This window comes from Glandiceps talaboti, chromosome 14 (assembly GCF_964340395.1).
Source record: "Glandiceps talaboti chromosome 14, keGlaTala1.1, whole genome shotgun sequence".
In the NCBI taxonomy this organism is placed as follows: domain Eukaryota; kingdom Metazoa; phylum Hemichordata; class Enteropneusta; family Spengelidae; genus Glandiceps; species Glandiceps talaboti.
The window spans coordinates 3,857,107-3,870,503 of NC_135562.1; positions in this window are offsets into that span (position 1 = coordinate 3,857,107).

The following is a 13,397-nucleotide window of genomic DNA, read 5'->3' on the forward strand; positions in this document are numbered from 1 at the left end:
ACTAATTTACCAGCCTGAGTTAATTTGTTTTATCAAAATAATACAAAACTGTTCACCATACCTCAAGTACCAGTGTTCTGTTTATAACACGTTTGGTACCACATTTGTGATTGTAACTCGTTTCATAGTTTTCTGATGTCGTCAATGTAGATACTCTGCGTTGTCCCTCAGAATCAGAGAATGGGCGGCAATGTGAAGTAATCTAAACGGGAAATACATTATTGTGTTTGAAATTACCATTTACAAATACACAGGATTTTAGATACGCGAGGTGAGAAAACATGTAAACTGCTTTTAATTAATGTGAAAATCTTTTTTTTTAGTGATACCTTACTTTTAGGTCACAAGTTTAAGAAAATAATTCCCTGTAGCGCTCTTCGCCCGTCCGTCCGTCCCTCCCTCCCTCCCTCCCTCTCTCTCTCTCCCTCCCTCCCACCCCCCCCTCTCTCTCTCTCTCTCTCTCTCTCTCTCTCTCTCTCTCTCTCTCTCTCTCTCTCTCTCTCATATCTCTCTCTCTCTCTCTCTCTCTCTCTCTCTCTCTCTCTCTCCCTCTCTCTCTCTCTCTCTCTCTCTCTCTCTCTCTCTCTCTCTCTCTCTCTCTCTCTCTCTCTCTCTCTCTCTCTCTCTCTCTCTCTCTCTCATCTCCACAAATAGCTGCAGTTGAATTCTTGCTAGCCCTGTCATATGACGATCTCGCGAAACTCGAGTGTGTACGCTTGGATACTCTTGCAATTATAACATGACAACACAATTTGTCTCATTTTACGCGAAAATGTTGAAGTCATTATTTTACCACCGATGTTGTTGAAATGTTGATACTAAACAGTTTGCTGAAAACATATAAATTCTAATGTAATTCGATGAGAAAAATTACCTTTGGAACGAACACAAGGCAAATTGTGTTTGTCGTTGCTATTAGTAACACGGTTGAAATCGACAAATATCTCACTGTGACATCTTCTATAAATTTATCAACGAACAGTGCTGGAAAAGAGGAAACATTAGACCGATCGATATGTGCACTTGATTTAAAGTAAAATCGCCATATTTTTGCAATGGTTGTACAAATATCAATGAGTGCGTACATTTAAACAAAAAAAAGTTTAAATATATTGTCATGTTTTGCTTTATGTTCTACGTTATATTTATCGTCTGAACTCTGTGTATACGTACATGTCGTAGCTCCTCTTTAAACGCCGGGAGTCAGATACACACCATTTTGTGGTTAATCACGTTCACATTTGACATTCAACGTTATCAACAAAATGTGTTTTTATACTGTGTAAAGATTGGTCCACTTATTTTTTACAGAGGGATAGAAAAAAGTACGTGTAGTAATTTATGGCAAGTGTCTGGTTGAGCCTAGGAAGTACATGACTTTCAATCTGCCAACAAAATAACCATCGTCGTAAATCACAGCCTCTTTTACGGCACCTCCAAGACCACCGTCAAGATTATTTTTCGTTACGTCAGCAGAAAAATTGTGCTCCAGCTTGTGAAAATCCAAAATAACCAGATAGAGCTACTGTGTTGTCAAATGACGATAGTTATGTACATGTACCTATTATGCTAAGTATTAACACATTATAGACTGATAATGCGATGTAATGACTGTCGTTTAAGGCTGGTATTGATACTCGTCGTGTATTCCAAGCCAGGTAAACACCACTAAGTAGAAACAGACCTAGGTATTGGAGAAAAAATGGAGATAGGCTTAAAATAGAATAATCATCAATAGAAAATAATTAAGAAAGCATCAAAATAAAATTACAAAACTGAAATCGTTGTTTTTAGTGATTTTCCTGTTTTACAGTAGATTTGTTGTTATTCCTATTGTGTAACTCATTTTTATGTAACTCATTTTTATTTTCACCAAAAAGAATGACAGAACTTAGACTGGGAAAATGTACATGACAAAAAATATAATTTAGTATTGCATGGTCACCCTCCCTGGTGAGGGCCATGGAAATAGTTCAGTGGAACTAGTCTTGTCGATTTTACCATCAGAATATTCCCTCTCCCCCTCCCTCCCCCCCTCCCTCCCTCCCTCCCTCTCTCCCTCTCTCTCTCTCTCTCTCTCTCTCTCTCTCTCTCTCTCTCTCTCTCTCTCTCTCTCTCTCTCTCTCTCTCTCTCTCTCTCTCTCTCGACTTTATAATGTTGCATATGGCTGGTTTACAGAGTTCATTGGTGGCCAACACTTTCTTGTAAATAATGTGCAAAATGTATTAATTGAAATCAAGATTTCTTTAAGCGTCCCTTGGTAGTATAGTTTTACCCAACACGGGACCCCAATGCGCATGTATGTGAACGGACGACAATGAAGTCCGTTTGATATTCATAAACCTACGTACCTTTGTATCCTTGTAAAGCCAGGGCTAAGTAATCAGAAAACTCACTTTTGCACACAAATTTGGTGTACTCAACAAATACCTCTTCATTTTCAATAACAACTAGCCCCTGCATGGATGAGAAAAGAGGATTGTTTTACTTTGTTCTGTAATGTTATGATACCCAATAAATATCCATGATTTTAGCTTGTCCCGTCCATATTTTATACCTTAATGATTGTTGTGAAGTTCTTACATAATTGTAGTTTAAGTGAAAATTGTTTGTTATAAATAACTGATTTTAAAAAACCTCAATTTAGCTGCTATGATATCAGTAGTGCAAAATCTCTGGAGGTATAATGCCATTTTCCTCTACAATTCGGCAATGATAAAATCGTCACAACTTCTCAGCAATCAAGTCAATGAGGTTATTTTCCCACTTTTCTTTAATTATAACGCTACGAGTATGGGAAAATATTAAATCAGAAACACTCCTTAAATGCATATGTCTAATCTTTCTAATGGAGAATTATTTCTTTACATATTCTTTGTTGTATATACCTCGCGTAATGTTTCAACTGTAATATGTAAGGGATACATGTTCATCGAGAAAGAAATTGTAAACTATTTTCAACATACCCCAGACTCCACATATGATATGAGTTGCATCGGGTCAAACACTTCCCAAACGATAAGATATATAGCATCTACTGTTAACAATACGACAATTACACCAAACAATTGGACGTCCTTTATCACCTGTTTAGAAAAAAAACCATGAACACATACACATAAGACATCGTCCATATTCCATTTCATTTTTAATTCACTACAAAGTTTAGGGGAATTTAAATCTTAGTTAAATATGTTCAAACGATATATACTCCAATCTTTTATTTGAGAAAATGCAACCAAGTACCAGTATTGTCTTTCTCTTCTTAATAAATGATAATAATTCAAACAACTGTAAGTTTTGGTACCATGTAGATAACGTGCAAAACCGCTTTGCTTCGGCGGTGAAGCTAGTACAAATGTATTGAAACCTGCCCATCTTTGACATCTTGATTGCAATGACTAAGACCATAGTATTTTACTGTGTCTATGTCTTTCCTTTGATCACTTATAATCATATTAAAGATTCATTCAAATCTTAAATCTTTCTTAGTGGCTTTCCTTCATCACCGACATACCATGTCTGGATAATGTTTTAAAAACTGAAAGGCTGTCATCTCTTGGTAACAGTAAGCATCTTATGGACCGTACATGTCTGTACACTTATGGCGCTAAGCGGCAGTAATCCTAATCATGATCAGTCTTAACTTTAATGTTGCAGGTGTCTTTAGGCGATGTTCTAATAGATTATACTTAGATAAGCTGTCGAGGTCATTGCATTTCTACCACACGTACTCGGTGATTACAAGGTCGTAACATTCAGTATGTCTTTCTTAATATGATATATCTCAGAAGCAGCAAAATCTACTCAATGAACTTTACTTGATGTCAAATGTATACATCTATACCTTATGTAGTAGAATACAAACACCATATTTGATATTGTATAAAGGGAATTTACAAAATATCCAGAATTTAAAATATTACATTGATGAGGTTAGCTCAACAGGGCGAATTCCTGAAAATGATGACTCGATACAATCAAGAATTATTCAATATAAAATAACTTTACTTGATGACAATACATGTACTCACAACTTTCAATCTCTTTTTTCCCGTAGCGGCAGTGAATATTTTATGAACCCTCCACGTCTTCGCAAACATAGCACCAAAAGCTAAGGTGTAACCAATTGACATTGTCCAAACTCTCAGCTAGGAAAAAAAAATTCTTCGGCGTTGTGAACATGAATATGTCAATGAGTCAGTATGCAGATGGATTATAACAATGAAATGAATATATAGGTAAATCATTTAATAGTTTGACTAATTTGTCAATCGCTTAATAATAGCTTAAAGGTTCATGTTTCATTCCCGGGTCCTCGCATTTCCATGTAATCAGTGGAGCCCATAGAATAATACGATGATATTTATTATGGACTGAAGCAGGTACGGATGGAAAAGTTTGTTGTAATGACATAAAGAATTCATACGTTTCTGTGTTTTATGTTAATCAAAAAGGTAAACCAACCTTGCAAATCGCTGAAGGATAGTGTAAACCTGTCATGTAGGAGTTCAGTCCTAGTAGAATTACTGTTGAATACACTGCTATACAGCCTAAAGCGATGGCGTTGTTGAGATTTGGCGATGACATGCGTATAATTCTGAGAGAGAGAGAGAGAGAGAGAGAGAGAGAGAGAGAGAGAGAGAGAGAGAGAGAGAGAGAGAGAGAGAGAGAGAGAGAGAGAGAGAGAGAGGGAGAGAGAGAGAGAGAGAGAGAGAGAGAGAGAGAGAGAGAGAGAGAGAGAGAGAGAGAGGGGGGGGGGAGGGAGAGAGGGAGAGAGGGAGGAAGAGGGAGAGAGAGGTTATACTGTACTTATTGTTTGATATGTTGATTTTTGAACTAACTACTGGTCTAGGCAGGATAATGGGAAACTGCAAATAGATCCCTATTGCAGCACAAACAAATAAGAAAGTCGCATATACAGTTGGCCGTTGAGGATCATGGATTAACGAATTTTTCGAAAAAGATTCCAGATTTTTAAAGAAAATGACAGAATGTCAAAACATGTACTTTATAATACATTTCGTTATCAGTCAAGCCTTAGTTTATGTGATTATTTATTTTTTCATTCATTCATTCATTCATCCATTCATTCATTCATTCATTCATTCATTCATTCATTCATTCATTCATTCATTCATTCATTTTTGTGACAGGAGTAAAGCGTACATCATATCCATTTATACAATAAAAAATGCATGACACATCTGTCCTACCTTTCATCAACTATAATCTCCGATTCTTTTAAATATCCCACACTTTAATTTTCCTCGTATTATGTGTATAAGACATATACATTAGATAAGACGGGACTATTGAGTTTGTTTAATACTATCATACACATTATTTTTACAGTATTACTTACCTTTCTGAACGATAACGTATGTTGAAGACTAAGAATCCAATTGCAAGTAAAATGCCTATCCCCGCAAGCACAAGAAAGATAGTGAGAACTTCTTGCTTTATTTTCACATCGATTCTGATAATTCTTGCGGAATCTCTTGGTATTTGCCCTACAATGAACAAAGAGGCAAGTGTAAATAATACATAATGTCTACAGAGAATTACGTATACAAATGTTTCAGATTTTGGCTTGTATTCTATCTTACTTGAAGCTACAAAAAGTTAATATTTTGCCATTTCAGGGGTTGAAGATTATAAAAAAAGACAATTTGCACACTGCATGGTCGCCAGTGCTGCCAATGGTTTCATGACTTGCATTAGATATAGGTCAAATATACCGACACTGTATTATTCCGTAGACACTGTCCATGATTAATAATTCCAATTAAACAAAATTGTAATTATCTTTAATTGCATTTACTGGTACAGAGTTCAATCATCGACAGTAGAGTTTTATGCTCTTATTATGAGATTAATAATAATTTTCAACATCAAACAAAACTGAAAAGCGGTGGACCTAGTTTCATGGACGTCAATATACATTGTAATAGTCCTGTAATCCAGTATTAGAATATCATGAAATCCTTCCATCGAAATGGCTTTTACTGAAAACACTATGATTATGTTACATATACATGCTCACGATTTCTGACTTCTTACAGTGACCTTCTGTAATAATTACATAAATTCCAGTGCTTTGGGTCAAAGGAATCTTTTGTCATATTTGCCACGGCATATAGAGTCACATAATCTACATATATACTATCGTAACTAATAATCCCCCTAGGCAAAATAATTTTCATCAAGAAAAATCAGCTAAGTTAAATATATTTGTTACAATCATCATCATCATCATCATCATCATCATCATCATCATCATCATCATCATCATCATCATCATCATCATCATCATCATCATCACAATGTCCACAATGTTGCGCCCTCAGTCTTTCCTTATTAGACTTGGGAGGTCCACAATTTCTTACTTTGATTATGTCTCTAGCAATTTTATCCATGTAGTTGAGAGGTCTTGTTGCACATATACACAGAGAGACAAAGACACAGACACACATACATAATATAATTTATATTCTTTCATTTGTATATATGTGCGTCTATGACACCCACTTGTAATTATGAATGTTTATGTAAATTCAATCGAGTTACATATCTAGTTCCATTCGTACTATATTCTCATATTATCTGTTATCTGTTTGAATTCACAGACGTAAAGGTATTCCTGTTTTGTGAAAAAAATATGATCTATCTCAATTGTGCATTGATACTCACCTCCACGCCACTTGATATTTTCATCTCTGAGCCGCAACTGACCGTTACTATACGTACCAACAGTTATAAAATCATTACCTTGCATAGACAAAGGTGTAAAAAAAGACACATTTACTGTTAGTTGTTGCGTATATAATGTTTTACCATAATATTTGTATCTGGTGTCAGTCGTCACGCTATGCTAGATGTTCAAAAACACATATGCAAAGTCGATGGTCTCAACAAATCTCAACTCAAAGGGTTTCCAAAAGTTCTGACTAGTTTCACTCTGTTAACATAGCATCATTAGATCATATACATTTATGTTATAAATACAGATCCTCAAATAATAAATGGAAAGGAAATATTAGCAATGGCAGATACACATATAATCTATACAAGTGCAAACTGATGACTCAGTGACTGAAGCTTAAAAGCTTAAAATGTTAAAATTAACGTTACTATACGGCCGTATAACTCTGTCCACTCAGGTGTACGATGCTCCTACGCATCAGTGATCAGTCAAATTAACGAGCAAGAAATTAGTTACTTCATATAAATATACCATAATATCGCCAATGTGCGACTCTGCACGGATTCAAATCAAGCAGTAATCCATTAGATACATGAATGTTGTTTATATTATGCGATTTGAACACTTCATGCACTTGAAAACAATACGTTTAGACATTTCATAGAATAGAACTATATATCAAATGTTCAATGTACTGGATATATAACATCATATTCTAAAAGCAATTAATCTAACTTGTGCATTGGAGCATTGCATAAGTACTTTTGGCAGCAGGGCACATTAAATAATACACCAAGTCTTACCTTGTGTCTGACTAAGCTTAACCATTCCCTCTCTACCTGTACTAATCACTCGCAGATGGCCCTGCAATAACAATCCAAGGCAATTGTGAAATTGATCTTGCTGGTAAACGTCATGGGGAAACATATCCTCGTTACCAATGTTCATAGGACACACTGTGTAGAATTTGTATTTATCACACTTACAACATTTGCGATCCCAATACTCGCTTTTAGCAAATTATGAAATCAATGATTCTAACCCAATTTGTCATGAGGACAAGCGATGCAGTATGGTATGTTCTACATATATAATGTGCAGCATTCAAATGAGCATTTAGAAATACTCTAATTCCTTAGACCATAAACGCATACCAAAATCTGCTGCATTAATTTTGTATTCATAACATAACATATAATCATATAGTCTTCAGTGATTGGCTTAGATCGTGTCACGTGGTGTGGACTAGTGGCCTACAGTGACCTCAGTTGGCATAAAGCGAGGCACTAGTTCTAACCTATTTTCCCGAAGGCAATATTACACAGTACAATATTTTACTCACAACTGTCTGATTTGTACCGTTGGACATCATCTCCTTGAAGTCAGACACATCTCATATGTGAACAGGATTGTGTAAAAACTTTTATGCCATTTGCAAAGCGTACAATTGCCACTGATGGGTTTCTGAATACCCATTTTCATCGGTTCTGGTATCAATGATTTATTGCAGGAGTAGCAATTTTAGAAATTTGTCATCAGATTTTCTTGAAAGACATGCACAATATATTCAACGAAACTAGGGGAAATGTATGTACCTGTTATGACTCTGTCAGAGATATATATTGATTTGAATAGGTATAAAAAAGGAATTTACATATTACAACTCGCCATATACACATTGTCTACCCAAGTTAGTGATACTTTGACATTAAAATATGTTTTATTCATAGTATATATTTAATTTAGTTGTTAATACACTTTTATATAAAATTTAGAACTTTATTTTTGATTGCTAAGCATACTTTCGTTACGTATTAATTAAACGTAATTATTATGCTTAAAATGTTGAGAAATGTGGGTTATTGAAGAAGTTATAAAATAAAGAACCTCCAAGCATACAAATCAGAGAGAGTTGTGGATAAGATATTGTACAGTGTAGTAATGAAGCACGGGAGTCTTTTCAGTTATTTGCTTTGACTATGGAAAGAATATTTGCCGAAGAATGTGATATGTTATAAATGACTTATTGTCTGGACTTATTCGGGCACTAGTAGACATCATAGCACATCCTCTCATGCTGTTATAAAGCAACTATTTCCTCTCGGCTTCCAACCTCGGGAATAGTTGCTGCATATATAACAGCCCGCGGGGTAATAGATAGACGAACTGCTTCTGCCCTCATAGCCACGCAATATGTGTATATAAAGACAGATAGCTATACTCACCGTGTAACCAATAAATTCTACATCATAAACTGACTCCAGTATAATGTCACTAATTACTCGATCTCCATACGTGTATTCATCCAGTGTCTTGCCAATTGTACTCAGCTTTCCAATACTTTTATTTAAAGCCAATGCCAAAGCCCACATGCCATCATATAAGATCGGTGCGAATGGGCCATCATTGTTGAATTCAAAGTATTCCTGCATTTGGACGGTAGTTGACTGTCAAACGAAAATTACAAAAAATGCCAGTTACGTTCAAACAAATCGTCTTATCGTCTGGCTCGACACAATCGTATTGACATTGTTATAAGTAATCTTGTGGCACAACAAAAATGAACATTAGTACCAATCTCGACAGAGAAGTCAGTCAGACTTGTTTATGTGTTTAATACACTTGTAGTGATTACTGTTATCGGCTTATATGAAATTTTGGGTGATAAAATAACACACCGTTAGCTTATTCAACTTGTAAAGAAGCCCTCGGCCATCTTTGGATATCCTTTCAAAGTTTATGACAGAACCAGGTGATGGCGTCATGAATATCGTAATCTCTTTGTCTTGACCCTCTTTCTATTTGTGTAGACGTTGACATACCTCGGGGTCAATTTGCTTCAGATTCTTAAAGTTTTGTGGGAAAGGTACAGTAAAAGGTAAAATAGATTCTCATAAAGTGAAGCAACTAAAATAAGTGGATATACCTATAAGCTAATTCTACTCTTTAGTCATGCTACATTAGTTTCTTACCACTCCGAAATCAATAGTGTCTAAATCTGGGTTTTTATTAAGCCAGCTTGTTCCGAAGTATCCTTCTGCGACTTGGCTCAGCTGATCTGCTGTACAGTCCACGTTGCGGTTTGTTGCTTTCCACCATCCCGCGTTGAACCAGCCTTCCGTCATCCATACGTACTTTGGCCCATACAAGCCTTGTTTGTAAGCTTCACAAAGTACGTGCAATCCAACATCTGGATAAAAACTGGCGATGATGATTCTCGCGTCCTTATTCTAGATACCATGAGAAACATACATTTATTTTCACTCATTTTGTGGTTAGCAATGATGATAGCAATATAATTATGATCAGAAAGTGGACAAATTCGTACAATAGTTTATAACATTACCCTTCGGTGCTTATTATTTTACCGTATAAATATAGGGTATACCTGTCAGTCAACTTAGAGTGAACTTACACAGAATATTAAAATCTAATAGTTCTTGTATATTGAATATATATTGAGGATATGACAGACCTTTTTAAAGACCTAAATACTCAGTACTAACCCAGGTATGTAGACTCTTAAACCCTCGTTCATGCGTTTGATTTATTTCATTGAACATTTTTAGAACATGATATTGGTTTTATCGACCACTTAGCCTGTGCCAGAGAACTTTTCATTACGCTAAACGTTACTCTTATCGTTAAAATTGTTGCTATGATGCTATTCCAACGTGTAACATCAATAAAATGCAATTAGGGGGGTGTATTCCCGAGTTGGGCTTTCAATAAATCTTTAAGACTCACAATAAGTGCAGGCATCACTCTTTAATGGCTTTAATGCTATGGATTATAAAAAGACTTCTCTTCAATTCCGTTTGCCACTGACTGACTGACTGACTCACGCACTCACTTTAATACCAACTTGTTAGTTCCTTGCTATATGTGATTATTTGTTCACCCATAAAATCAATATTTACACAATTTTTCAAAAGGTAAGAAACTAATTCAATCGTTCAACTACCCAACATCTATAGCACCCCTCTGTGCGCAAATACATACATACATACATACATACATACATACATACATACATACATACATACATACACACACACACACACATACATACATACATACATACATACATACATACATAATACATACATACATACATACATACATACATACATACCGACATACATCATTAGAAGCTCATGTTTGAAAGACAGCAAATGATTAATGACACGTGAAATTGTTACCATTATGAAAAAATAAAACTTGTTATAGTTTTAGCGGATATCTTTAAAACAAAAAATCCAGAAAATATCTGTATGACAATATTGAAAGTGAAATATACCTTAAGATTTGACACTGGTACACTGGGATCTTCGTTAAACAGTTCGTTTGTTAACACATCGATTCCATTGCCTTCAAATTCTTTTAACAATATATCAACAGTCTGTGAATGAAAAGATAAAGTCGAGTCACACAATCGGTCTTTAAATATAAATATATATAGCCATTTCCATTATCATTACAAATATTTGGATGTATATCAGATAAGAGTCAATACTATACGGGAAACAGTATTTTCTGATATTAATTTAGGGGGAATTTCAATATCTGTACGTATATATGGTAGATGTCACCTTGTGTCGAAAACTGATAGGAATATGGATGATGGATGCTTATATATGAATACGGTTGATGTCAGATGCAAGATTAATCAGTTTTGTTAACTTTGAAACAGTTTCGAGGAGAATTAACAAAATCTGGCACTTAAAACAGTAGCACTATTAAAGAAAATACCTGATAGATCGTCGAGTACACGTTTTAAAAAAAGAGATAAATGGCTTACATGTGTGAAGAGTTCTTCATTTTGTGTGATAAGACCAACTTTATTCCATCCAAAATATTTCAGAAATGAAAGTCTGACTGGATTATGAATATCCCTTGCTGTCATGGTCGTGCGAAAGAAAAGTGGATATCGGTTACGATTGGACAGTGAAGACGAACTGGCACCGTAGGAGAACTGAAAGCAAATAGAAATTGAATAACCAGGTGCAAGATGGATACCTAATCCTTTCTAGGTGCATCTAACAAGCTTATTAGAATCCATAACTTCTCTTTAATACCTCTTTATTTGAGTTTGTTGCTTTCAAGATTACCATAATTGGAGATATGCAATCTGCCTAGCGATGTAAAGTCCCACTCCTTCCGAAACGTTGAATACGTTGTTACTACTGGCCTTTCAACACCTGTGATATCCATCATTTACACCTTATGTTATCACAACCAGCCTTTCACAATCGCTATACAGCTTAGAGTTAATGTGTACGTTTAATAAATAGAACCTTTTTGGCCGACTACAGAGATGGGATTGGAAATAGAGTAAATGTCTTATTACCAAGAAAATCGACTTGTTATCGAATAAGTGTAGTGTAAAACCATATAATTATACTGTTATGCGTTCTACAATGAGATATCCTAATAAAACTGTTAAGTATATAATCATGTACCAAAGATTACAGACAGTGCTTAATTTGTTACCATTCTCGCCAATCAGCTGGAGCTATTATTTCTTCTAGGGACAGGCTCGTTAAGAACGATACCGTAAAACGGTCGTGGTTTGCGACGATGATATGTATAAGTCTAAAGAGATCCCCGATTCAAGTCACCTTGACAATGATTGCAGATTCATAATTGTTTCAAATGCAAAATGTTAGATGCCTGCAGGTTTTTATTTCAGGAGAAACAATTAATCCTCTTTTAGATAAAAAAAACGATTTAACAATTTCAGATTTTAGTATTAGCACAGATTATTGATCTCCATTTCAGATGTTTAAAAATCCAATATTTGCAATTCAGAAATAATTTTTAAAGAAATCAATATATTGGATTTAGTTATATGTAAAGATATTACATTTTAGGTCAGAATAAACGATTCAATATTAAATTTTTGTATGTTGTTCATTTTTAGCTTTCTTGACAATCCAAAAGAAGATTTCCTGAAACTAAAACTGAATGAATAAATGCTAAGGGACCACATAATGTATCAGTCATTATAAAATCTCCTTAAAATAAAACTACTTATAGTTATTAAATATTGCAAATGCATTTGTAGTTGTGGAGCAGTAAGTTTTATCGATTGCAAATGTTATTTGATACTTATGGTAGATGTGTAGTGAATACAATAATCTATATAAGATTCTTATATTCTTCCGTTTCGGAAAGTATCAAAAACCTTTTAAGGAAATATTCGACTACTCTAATGTTTGGCTTAATGCAGTTGACTATTGCGTTGTGATAGATGATCAATTCCCTTAAAAATGATTATGTCAAATTTAAAACACTTGTGGTGGCCTTATTTCTAATCTCACCAATTTCCGGTTGTAAGCAAATATGATGTTTTAAAGATTTCTATATATACAGACAGTATAAGTGACTCGATGGATAGATAGCAAACGTTCGAAGTCGTCCTTACTTCCAGTCCCAAGTTAAAATCTTGATAGCGACGTTTCGGTGTGTCTAGCACACCTTTACCAAGCTACAGTACAAGGATGACTAATAGAACAAAACCAACAGCTACGAACGACGAAAAGTGTGAAGGGAAAAGTGACGTAATAAAAGTTGTGAGAATAAACGGCAAGATAAGATGTGCAAATTCATATATATATATATATATATATATATATATATATATATATATATATATATATATATATATATATATATATATATATATAT